This window comes from Felis catus, chromosome X, assembly GCF_018350175.1.
Source record: "Felis catus isolate Fca126 chromosome X, F.catus_Fca126_mat1.0, whole genome shotgun sequence".
NCBI lineage: Eukaryota > Metazoa > Chordata > Mammalia > Carnivora > Felidae > Felis > Felis catus.
In genome coordinates, this window is record NC_058386.1 from 93579657 (window position 1) to 93592493 (window position 12837).

At 43.0% G+C, this 12837-nt stretch overlaps 1 protein-coding gene across 2 annotated transcripts in view; it reads left to right on the forward strand.

The window, feature by feature from the left end:
• Positions 1-12837, forward strand: part of HTR2C (5-hydroxytryptamine receptor 2C) — a 298958-nt gene that overhangs the window by 188164 nt on the left and 97957 nt on the right. The gene's annotated exons all lie outside the window — the stretch shown is intronic.

Below are 12837 nucleotides of genomic sequence, written 5' to 3' on the forward strand. Positions count from 1 at the left end.
TACCTTTAGTTTTTTTTTTTTTTTTTAATTTTTTTTTTTTCAACGAAGGTTATCTTTAGTTTTTAACAAAACGTAAACGCTAAGGCAGTCATGAGTTTCTTGAGGGAGGTCACACTCTGCGTGCTTCCGGTGTCTGTCCGTGGGCTGCAAGCTGTAGGGAAATTTAATTTCAACATTTTTCTTGCCTTTGTTTCCCCCATCAGTCCAGGTTGAAATGTACCGTTACTAGCAACCTAAGTTTCTTATGCCACAACCCCATCAATAACCAGCACCCTGCCCCAAGAGATAATCGCTGTTTTGGCTTCTCTCACAATCGCTAAATTATCTGTTCTTGAGCTTCATGTAAATGGAATCACACAGTATTTTTGTTTTGTTTGCTCATTTATTTTTTTTTAACTCCACATATAAGGGAAATCAGATGACAGTTGTCTTTCTCTGTCTGACTTATTTCACTTAGCATAATACCCTCTAGGCTCATCCGTGTTGGTGCAAATGGAACATTTTTATTCTTTTTTATGGCTTAGTAATATTCCAGTGCAGGGTATAATATATAATATACATAATATATATGTGTTAAATCTTTATCCGTGATACCATAAGGCATTGGCTTTCCATGTCTGGCTTCCTTCAGTTATAATGGTCTCCAGATTCATCCGTGTTGTATTTGCAGTTTTTCGAGTTCTCTTGTAATTGACTTCTGGTTTCATACCATTGTGGTTAGAAAAGATGCTTGATATGATTTTACTCTTAAATTTATTGAGGCTCGTTTTGTGGCCTAGCATGTGATCTGTCCTGAAGAACGTTCCACGTGCACTTGAGAAGAATGTATTCCACTGCTTTTGAATGGCATGTTCTCTATATATCTATTTGTTTGGTCTAATGTATAATTTAAGGTCTATGTTTCCACATTAATTTTCTGTCTGCTTGATCTATCCGTTGATATAAATGGGTTTTTTTTTTAATTTTTCTTTTCAACATTTATTTATTTTGGGGACAGAGAGAGACAGAGCATGAACGGGGGAGGGGCAGAGAGAGAGGGAGACACAGAATCGGAAACAGGCTCCAGGCTCCGAGCCATCAGCCCAGAGCCTGACGCGGGGCTCGAACTCACGGACCGCGAGATCGTGACCTGGCTGAAGTCGGACGCTTAACCGACTGCGCCACCCAGGCGCCCCGATATAAATGGGGTTTTAAAGTCCCCTACCATTATTGTATCACTGTCAATTTCTCCCCGTATGTCTGTTAGTATCAGCTTTGTGTATTTAAGTCCTTCCACATTGGGTGTATAAATATTTTAAAATATCATAACTTGTTAGTGGATTGACCCCTCTATCATCATGTATAGTGCCCATCATTGTCTTTTGTTGTCTTTGTTTTAAAGCCTATTTTGTCTGATATCAGTATAGGCACCCCTAATTTACTTTGGGTTCTTTTTGCATGAAACCTCTTTTTCCCTCCCTTCACTTCCAGTCTCTGTGTGTCCTTAACATCTGAAGTGAGTCTCTTACAGGCAGCATATAGAGGAGTCTTGTGTTTCCTGGGTTTTTTAATCAATTCATCCGCTCTCTCTGTCTTTTGATTGGAGAACTGTATCCATTGATATTTCAAGTAATTATCGATAGGTATGTACTCATTGTAATGCTGTTCTTTTCTGGCTGTTTACGTAGTTCCTCTCTGCGCCTTTCCTCTTCTCTTGCTCTCTTTTCTTGTGGTTTGATGACTTCTTATAGTGTTATGCTGAGATTCCTTCTCATTTTCTTTTGTGTATCCACTATGGGTTTTTGCTTTGTGGTTACCATAAGGCTCATACATAACCGTCTAGGTATTGAACAATCTATTTTGGTTGATAGCAGGTTCAGTACGAATGCATCTCAGAACTCTACATTTTCACTCTGTCCACGTGTTTTGTTTTTAAAGTCACATTTGACATCTTTATGTGTATCCCTTAACTAAGTACTGTAGTTACAGTTGTTGTTATTACTTTTGCCTTTTAAACTATTTGCTAGCTTTACAAGTCATTAATTCACTGCCCTTAACTGTGTATTTACCTTTTTTTCGGAGAGATTTACACTTTCATATATTTTCTTGTTACTAATAAGTGCCCTTGCCTTTCAGCTTAAAGAAGCCCCTTGAACATTTCTGGTAAGGCCAGTTGAGTGTTGGTGAATTCCTTTAGATTCTGTTTGTCTGGAAAGTTCTTTATTTCTTTTTCAGTTCTGAATAATAACCATACCAGGTAGAATATTCTGGGTGCTAAGTTTTTTTTTCTTTCAGCCCCTTGAATATATCACACTGCTCCCTTCTGGCCTTGTTTTTCTTTTGCTGCTTTTAAGATTCTCTTTATTCTGGGGCGCCTGGGTGGCTCAGTCGGTTAGGCGTTCAACCCTCGATCTCAGGTCAGGTCATGATCTCACGGCGCGATCGAGCATCTGTGCTGACAGGGTGGAGCCCGCTCGTGATTCTTGCTCTCCCTCTTTCTCTGCCCCCGCCCCACTTGTGCAGGTGTACTCTACATAAATAAATAAATAAGGTAATTAATTAATTGACATTACAAATTTTTAAAAAAAGATTCTCTCTTTATCCTTCACTTCCAATACTTTAATTATAACATGGCTTGGTGTGGGTCTCTTTGTGTTCGTCTTGTTTGGAATTCTCTGAGCTTCCTGAACCTAGATGTCTGTTTCCTTCCTCACGTTAGAGAATTTTCAGCCATTATTTCTTCCGAGACGTTTTCTGCCCCTTTCTCTCTCCTCCTCCTGGGACCCCCATAATGTGAATGTTATTCTGTTTGGCGTTGAAAATAGATCCCTTAAGCTATCTTCACTTCTTAAAATTCTTTTTTTTTTTTTTTGCCTCTCTTCTGTGTTGACTGCCACTGCCCTGTGTTTTAGCTCGCTGATTCTACCTTCTGCTCCCTCTAAGTCTACTGTTGAACCTCTCTACTGTATTTTTCATTTCGTCGATGGTATTCTTTGTTCTGTGACTTCCATGTGGTGCTTTCTTGTGTTTTCTCTTTGGTGAAATTCTCTTGGTGCCCATCCATTCTCCAGAGTTCAGTGAGCATCTTTACGACTGTTACTTTGAACTTTTTATCAGATAAATTACTTATCTTTGTTTCCTTGAGGTTTTTTTTTTCTATGTATTAGGCAAAATGGGTATCTCCCCCAGTCTTGCAAGAGTGGCCCCGTGGAGACGCGCCTTATCGTTTAACCTTGCCCTAGTTCTTGGCTGTCTCTTGAAACCTTTATAATTATCTGAGTAGCCTGATTTTCTCGGGTGTTCCCAACTGTTGAGGGTGTGTCAAGTCTTGTGGGTGCTCCAGAGGGAGGGACCTCAGTTAGTACCTCGTTTCAAGCTGACTGGAAGCTAGACTCTCAGCAGCTTTTAAGGTATGCAAATATATATGGTCTTGGGGGTCCGCAACCATAGACCCTGCTGGCTCCCAGACAGAGCGATCCTTCATGACAGGTGCAAAATTCGGCGCTCCAGGTGAGTCTATGAGCTCCTTTCTTAGGGGTACCAGTGCGTTTTCATGAGGCCAGGTGAAAGCTCGAAGACGGCATCATACCCCCAGCCTATCTTCCTTAGGAGCACTTCTGTAGCCTTCAGATGCGTGGGAAGCCTGGAGCCTGCCCCTTACGCTGGAGCTCCAGATCAACTAGATAGGCGTTTTTTCACACGAAGACGGGGGGGGGGGGGGGGGGGGGGGGGGGGGTTTGCTTCCGTCAGCTGTCTGTGCCGTGCCCTTGGGGTGGTAGTGTGCAAAGAATTGTCTCTCCAGTTGTTTCAGAACCGTAAGGTCCAGAAGTGCAACTCCCTTTAGCCACTGGAGTCAGTCATTCAAGGGGCATCCGCTAGGTGCCACGTGGAGTGGTACACGGGTGGGGCACTCCCCTGGCCGGTTTTTCTTTTTTTTGTTGTTTTTGAGGGGAGGCTGTTCGAGTGATGCATGAGGGAGGGTGTCTTGCTGGCTGGCTGAGGCAAGGAAGTAGGGAACACCACCGGGGGCCAGCAGTGAAAAAACAAACAAACAAAAAAAAAAAAAGAGTGACAAAATGGGCTCTGCCAGTATCTCTGTTCCTGGAGAGAGTTCCAACAGGCTCCTGCCCTTCTACCAGACATTTTAAGACCAGCAAACGAATCTTCTTCACATATGGTTCCGGTGCTTTTCCGACTGGGGCTTCTGCGCTGGGTCCCAAGGCGAGTGCATCTGCGTGCGAGTCCTTTAAGAGCGGAGCATCTGTTTTCCATAGCCCTATGGCTTCTATTTCTTTTCTTTAACGTTTATTTATTTTTGAGACAGAGAGAGACAGAGCATGAACGGGGGAGGGGCAGAGAGAGGGAGACACAGAATCTGAAACAAGCTCCAGGCTCTGAGCTGTCAGCACAGAGCCCGACGCGGGGATCGAACTCACGGACCGCGAGATCATGACCTGAGCTGAAGTCGGCTGCTTCACCGACTGAGCCACCCAGGCGCCCCCCGCTATGGCTTTTAAAACCAGGCATGGCTGGAGCTCGTCTCTCTGGTGTAGGTCTCAAGGGCTGGGGGGGGCGGGGGGGCTGATGTGGGGCACAAACCCCTCACTCTTCGGGGAGAAGTTCCATATTTGGGAGATCCCTCCCAGCTCTGGGCTGCAGTGCCATGCGTAGGGCTTTTGGTGAGACCGCGTCTCTGCCTCTCTTACCCATCTTGATGTGACCTCTTTATCCTTCGCTGTGGAGCAGCTTGCTCCAGTAGTTTTCAGGTCCTTTCCAGAGGGAATTTTTCCATATGTAGCTATAGATTCGTTGTATCCGTGGGAGAAGGTGGATTCGGGCTCTTCCTGTGTCATCATCTTAAACTGCCTCTTAAAGCAAGTTTTAAAGACCCCAAATATCCCCTGGCATAATGCGGAAACTAATTCTTCTGCATGTTTTGTGTTTAAATGAGAGTTTAGAGGATGAAAGAATTCCGTTGCAGTTCAGGGATCAGTTTTGCAGTTTTCGCCCAATAGTATTAATAATAAAACGAGGAGAAAACCAAGTAATTCCCCATCCCTGCCCCTCCATTCCCTCGCCCCCACCTTCAGACTAATTGTAAATCTTCATTTATTTTTTTTAAATGCTTATTGATTTATTTTGAGACAGAGAGAGAGAGAGAAATTGTGCACACTCCAGAGGGGCAGAGAGAGAGGAAAAGAGAGAATCCCAAGCAGGCTCTGCATTGTCAACGCAGAGTTGGACACGGGGCTCGATCCCATGAACTGTGAGATGATGACCTGAGCTGAAACCAGGAGTCAGATGGCTAACCGACTGAGCTGCCCAGGGGCCCTGCAAATCTTTATTAATTTTTAGATTCTAACGACATCTTATGCTTTGTCAATATAAATACTTCCTAATTCAGATGAACTGAGGTAGAGACAGGACAAAATCAGGCTCATTTTGGGGGAAGTTGTGGTTGTATCTTAAATTCAAGTTGTCATTCGGCTACTTTAACTTACATCTGGGGAGGAAATGACTTTATTAATGTCAGTCTTTTCCAAGCACATTTGCCATGGTTTATTCTTAGAAGAACATTAGAAAAATCACAGTTCTTAAGAAAACCGTGACTTCCCCTTAGTGACATGTTCTCAAGAAGAAAATTCTTTTCTTCAGACTTTCGGCCCAGGGAGAGTTGGGTAAGAAAGATTTTGAAACCGCTTAATTATCCTTTTTGTGGTAATTAAAATGGAGAAGTACTTAAGATTCTAACTGTGCCACAGGATGCCAAATATTTTAGGGTAGTTGTTATTTTGTTACTATACAAGAGACTTATGATTCATGCTTCATCATGTTTTTCACACTTGCAAGGCACCGAACATCCCCCCGTGTTGCATTAACCCTACACAGCGTTAACTCGGATCCTGCCCGTAATGCAGCTGCTTATTGGAAACTAACGGCTTTAAAAATGTCATTAATTCTTTTTCAGGAATCAACTGAAAAAGAGGCCAACCTATTGCAGGCTTTTCTCAGCAAGAAAATAATGATCAGTAATTATAATGACTAGTGATCTTAATTAGAAGTCCTCTCAAGCGATGAGATTTAAAAAACGCCAAGAACCTCTCAGAATTTAAACAGTGAGCTTCTAGCTTAGAAATTACAGAGCGTGGGGGCGCCGGGGTGGCTCAGTCCATTAGGCGCCGGACTCTTGATTTTGGCCCAGGTCGTGATCTCACGGTTCGCGGGATCGAGCTCCACGTCGGGCTCTGTGCTGACAGCGCGGAGCCTGCTGGGGGTTATCTGTCCCCCCCTCTCTCTGCCTCTCCCCTCCTTGCACTCTCTCGTTCTCTCTCAAAACAAATAAACTGCAACAAAAACTATAGAACATGAAGGCCACAAAAATGAGTATTGCTAGGCACACCCGCAACCAAGGACAATAAGACAGTAGTAGGAGCCTCTTCTCTTGTGTGTAGGTAAGAGTTTGGAGGATGAGGATATGGTTGATATAGTATGTACTTCACATAATTTAAAAACTAAAGAGGACAGTGAATAAACCACCTACGATAGTGCCTGGCACACAGCAAGCCGTGTAGACGTATTACCTACCGCTATTATAAAATAATGTTTATGTTCTAGGGATTTTGCTTTCTATCAAGTTTTTACATTTATCTGCAGGCCCTTAAAGTGTCTTTTGCTGGTTTCTTGTCTAAGTTTATTTATTTATTTTGAGAGAGACAGAGAGGGCAAATGGGGGGGGGGTGGGTAGGGAGAGAGAGGGAGACAGAGAATCCCAAGCAGGTTCCATGTTGGCAGCTCAGAGCCCAACGTGGGGCTTGAACTCACAAAACAGTGAGACCGTGATCTGGGCCGAAACCAAGAGTTGGACACTTAACTGACTGAGCCCCCCGGGCACCCCAAAGTGTCTTTTGGACAATGCTGAATTATGTCTGTCCCTCTAAGCACTTATGTTTTGGCTACATTTTGCATAAATTAAGTTGCTTAGTTTATTCTTTGTTCTAAGTTTATTTATTTATTTTGAAAGAGAGAGTGAGCACGAGCAGGAGAGGGGCAGAGAGAGAGGCTCTGTCAGCGCAGGGCCAGACATGGGGCTTGAACTCACAAACTGTGAGATCGTGACCCGATCCAGAATCCAGAGTTGGACACTTAACCGGCTGGCCATCCAGGCACCCCAAGTTTATTCTTAATATACTATCAGTGATGAAGTATTCTTGATAGACTATAAGTGATAGTCAAGGGATTGAGGGACTATAAGTTTGTGAGGGACATTACTACACTTTTTTGTTCTTTAGTTGTGTTAGAGCCTAAGAAATAATCTATGGAGTCTATATAGTACATGTAGTCAGTCTGTCCCATTCTTCAAGATTATCTAGGAACAAAGATCCCATTGTCCTGTTTCAGGGTAATCAAAGACCTTGGGGTATTCAAAAAATTTCAGAATAGTTCTAAATGTAAATATCTACCTCTGCGTCTTTCCAAGGCCTTATTCCTTCAACCCATTCTATTGTCTTAATAGTGAGTTTGAAACAGAGTTGCTTTTATCCCATATGAATATGTTTAGTGATATGGATCTCCATAACTACTGAATTAAATGTGTGAAGGAGAGAAAGTCCAAAAGTGGCATTACATTGAGATGTTTTACAAAAACAAAAAAATTCTCCGAATTCCAGCCAATGAACCACTTAGGTTTGGCAACATTTGAGTTGAGCCAGTTCATTATAGATAAACTAATTTTCTATTTTATGAGAATTTATTGTGTAACAGGATACAAGATAGATGGATAGATTAGATAGATACATAGATAATTGATAGATACATTGTTTTAATGTTTATTTTTGAGAGAGAGAAAGAGAGAGAGCACACAAGCTGGGGAGGAGCAGAGAGAGAGGGAGACACAGAATTAGAAGCAGGCTCTAGGCTCTGTGCCGTCAGCACAGAGCCTGATGTGGGGCTTGAACTCATTCAGCCAATACATCATAAGTACCTGCTTTGCATCAGGCGCTTTCCCAATCACTGTGGCTCGAAAAAGGGTAAAATATAAGTGAGATGGTAATAAGTGCTGTGAAGTGAAATAAAATGGTGAGAGGGAATTGGGAGTATCCGTGTGTGTGTGTGTGTGTGTGTGTGTGTGTGTATACACCCGTATAGTACTTTGTTAATGATGCCTGTACAAGATTACTTCATGGCGATTGATTGATCGATTTTAGTATTTGCTTTTTTTTTTTTTTAGTTTCTTTCTTTATTTATTTTGAGAGACATAGAGAGTGAGCAGGGGAAGGACAGAGAAAGTGTGAGAGAGAAAATCCCAAGAAGGCTCCACACTGTCAGCACGGAGCCCGATGTGGGGCTCGAAGTCATGAACCGTGAGATTGTGACCTGAGCCGAAACCAAGGGTCAGACGCTTAACCCACTGAGCCACCCAGGTGCCCCTAGTATTTGGTTTCTGTTCGTGACAATTTCATTCTATGCTTTACTCCTTAAACGAGAAAACAACATGAAAATTGCAAAACCTTAAGGCATCCTCACTAATGTATCAAACACCAAAGTTACATAACCAAGACGCCTACCCCTTATTCCTAGATATGTGTTTTGTTGCTTATGCGAGACGCAAATAATAATAAACCCCTGCCACGTTTGCACTAGTTTATGGCTGTCTCTTTTAGGCAGCAGAATCTAATCGGGTGATATTCTAAAGACGTGCCCTTCTTCAATTTATTGTCTAGGTTAGCCACACCTCTTTGAAATGTTAAGAGGCTATTCTGGCCTCATATCAAACGGACCAACTCACCAAGGATCAACACTCCATGCTCCAGACTGGAGGGATCTTTCTTCTCTGTGGTGCTGACCGAGAACTCTCATTTCCCAGTTAAGAACCCTCGAATTTTCCTCCTATGATGAAAATACTCTCTGGCTTATACAGATCAATTTGGCTACCTCCGCACGAGGATCTTAAGAAGTTTATTTACCGTAAGAGACTTTTGGCTGGTAGTAAGTAGCTATAAACGCCTGGGAGATACGATAAATGCTAGAGGTCTGCTTCGCTCGTTTTGGCCACAATAAAAACTCTCATTTGCATAAAGCTTAAGAGTCAGAGAGACAAAAGCCACAGGAAACTTCCTGGATTTGTCGAAGAAATATATTCGTGAAGTCTGACTCAAACAACTTAGAAACACTAAAAATAAATACCTAGCAATTCAGGACTGGATATTGTACATGTATATCCTCTGTGCAACAGACCTGGAAGGTGCAAGTTCATTGTTGAATAGTTAAGACTGTTAGACAAGCATAGGTAGCCGGAAAAGCTTATTTACAAACGACCCTCGCAGACAGATATCCCCGGATTCAAGTGCTAATTCCTGCTGCTTCAGAGTCATTATGTTACTTTCAGAGAGGCTTAAACTTCACTTCTTTGTAGATCTGTAAACGGACAGCGAAGGGCAGGGCAGCGGAGCAGAGAGAGACAGAGACACAGAATCCGAAGCAGGCTCCAGGCTCCGAGCTGTCGGCACAGAGCCCGAAGCAGGGCTCGAACTCACAAACCTCGAGATCATGACCTGAGCTGAGGTCGGACGCTTCACCGACTAAGCCACCCAGGTGCCCCAAGGAAGACTAGATTATTGATGCAAAAGCCAAAATTAGTTGGTTTCCTTTAGCTTACTTTCATTATTATCTTATTCCTGAGTATGACTTGTTGTAATTTATAAGACTTCAATCAGATAAGTTAATTACAAAGACTATCTTGTTTTGGTCAGACCAATATGTCGTCACTTTAAATCCAACTGATAAATTTTTTTGTCTCCCTATATCTTGAACTTTGATGCCTCAAAGGACTACTTACACAGATTTATTAAAAATAGAAAAGTATTGGGGCGCCTGGGTGGCTCAGTCGGTTAAGCGTCCGACTTCGGCTCAGGTCATGATCTCTCACTCCATGAGTTCGAGCCCCGCATCGGGCTCTGTGTTGACAGCTCTGAGCCTGGAACCTGTTTCAGATTCTGTGTCTCCCTCTCTCTCTCTCTCCCTCCCCTGTTCATGCTCTGTCTCTCTCTGTCTCAAAAATAAATAAAACTTTAAAAAAAGTTAAAAAAATAACTGTCTTACTCAAAAAAAAAAGAATAGTATTATTTCACTTATGGCCAAGAATTCCGAAGGCCTTAGCTGCTCACCTCTTCCCCGCATCCAAATACACATACTCCTCTTACCTCTACGTGTCTCTTCATTCTTTGTTAAATGTCTCAGAAGAAGATATGAAGCAAATATTTTAAAAGATAATAAAAATAGGAAAGCAGCAAAACCAATAGTTGACAATTCTAAAGACAGTGACAATAGCACAGATAAAAAACTGGAAATTCCATAATATAAGCATACTACTTAACACTCTTCCTTATAAATTTAAATTAATACACCTTTAAATTTTAAAAGCACTTTCGCCTATGGCATCTCACTTAATTATTATTATTTGTACCAGTGACCCAGTGCTGTGACAAGTTGGGTATAATTAGCTTCATTTTTTAAATATTATCTTAATGTTTATTATTTATTTTTGAGAGAAACAGAGCACGAACGGGGGAGGGACAGAGAGAGGGAGACAGAACCCAAAGCAGGCTCCAGGCTCCGAGCTGTCAACACAGAGCCGGATGCGGGGCTCGAACCCATGAACCATGAGATCAAGACCTGACCCAAAGTTGGAAGCTTAGCCAACAGAGCCACCCAGGTGCGCTATCTTTTTTTTTTTTTCTTTTAATGTTCATTTATTTTTGAGAAAAAGAACACAAGCAGGGGAGGGCCGGGGGCCGGGGGGGGGGGGGGCGTGGGGTGGCGGGAGTGGTGGAACAGAGGATCCAAAGCAGGCTCTGCACTGACAGCAGCCAACCTGATGCGGGGCTTGAGCTCATGAACTGCAAGATCATGACCTGAGCTGAAGTCAGACGTGTAACCGGCTGAGCCACCCAAGCGCCCCCTAGCTTCATTTTTAAAATAAAGAAAATGAGGCTCGAAGAGATTGAAAAACTGTCCTCGCTGCAGAGTGGTAGAGTTTAGATTACAGCCTAGTTCCGTCTGACTCCAAAGCTTGAGCCCTTTGTACCATTAAATACGCACAGTGACACAAAGAGGTAGATCGAGGAAGTAGTGGCACTATTCTCAGCTCTGAGGTATGGTGATAATGTGAGTGCAACTCCTGCAAGCAAGTGTTCCTTTTTTCTTTCCCTTCCGTTGACAACCAGAGAGGGTGATAACGCTTATGATGGTCAAACTAATCATTGTTAGCCCAGGAGCCAGAAATCCTGTGTCACCCTTGACCCTGTTCTCTTTCCACTATCCCATCTTTCTTGTCGAATTGTGACCCTCTTTGCTCCAATGCACCTGTAGTTGGCCTCAGGTAAATTCTGGTGAAAACCATTTAATATAATGTTCTTATAGGGGCGCCTGGGTGGTTCAGTCAGTTGAACGTCTGTCTTCGGCTCAGGTCATGATCTCTCGGTCCGTGAGTTGGAGCCCCACATCGGGCTCCGTGCTGACAGCTCAGAGCCTGGAGCCTGCTTCGGATTCTGTGTCTTCCCCTCTCTCTGTTTCTCCCCCACTCGTGCTCTTTCTCTCTCTCTCAAAAATAAACATTTAAAACAAGTGTTTAAAAATATATATAATGTTCTTATAATTTTAATATAGTTTCCTAATTATAAAGAGTTCAGTTTCCCTGAGTTTTTTTTTTTTTAATTTTTTTTTCTACGTTTTTATTTATTTTTGGGACAGAGAGAGACAGAGCATGAACGGGGGAGGGGCAGAGAGAGAGGGAGACACAGAATCGGAAGCAGGCTCCAGGCTCCGAGCCATCAGCCCAGAGCCCGACGCAGGACGCGGGACTCGAACTCACGGACCCTGAGATCGTGACCCGGACCGCGAGATCGTGACCTGGCTGAAGTCGGACGCTTAACCGACTGCGCCACCCAGGCGCCCCTAGTTTCCCTGAGTTTCTAACCTACGCTACCATGTGTATAAATTAAACATCCAAGGGTGAAAAGCACCCCTAGATTCTTACTTCTTGCCCTTAAGTGAATTAAAGAATAAATTACATGTCATGCTATTGGGATTAAATAGAGTTTAGTGGCTTCAGAAGAGCACATTGTTCCCTAAATGTTCTCACTTGAGAAGTTGGCAATACGTATTAATCAAGCTAAATACTCCCAGTCAGACCGGAATGAGGTTGTTCTCATGAATAGTGCACCGGGCTGCAACACCGAACAGTATATATGAAAAAGGATAATTCCTAGGATATGGGGACTGAACCATCGTTAGGGAGAAGGGACAAGCAATGTCCCATCGGGACACGATAGTAAAAGGAACTTTGCTCTTGTTGCCTCTACCGAACGTTATGGTATGCATCCACTAAAAGAGCGGTCTTAGCAAAGCACGTATTTGAAACGGTTAACCAAATTTTGGTCAGATTGTTTGTTTCCTTCATACGATTTTGAGCAGGTCTGAGAGTTATTTTTTGCTGCAGATTAATAATGTTAGTATTCGCTTTGCCCTGTGAATACGATTTCAGTGAGATTGACAGAACGGTTTGGACAATTCTACATTCCTCAGATAATTAGGAGGCCTCCATCCAGAGTACATCCAGGGTCTGAGAATCAAAAAAAAACGGCCTTAAACTTCAAATCGCTCAGCTCCCTCATTTTACACTTGGAAACTAAGGCTCAGTGAGCTTGACTGATTACTTTCAAAACACAAAGGTAAGCAGTATGAGAGCCAGACTGCATTCTTTCAAAACCAAGGCCCAGGGGGGTGCACAGGTAGTTCAATCGGTCAAGCATCTGACACTTGATTTTAGCTCAGGCCACGATCTCAGAGACCGTGAGATCA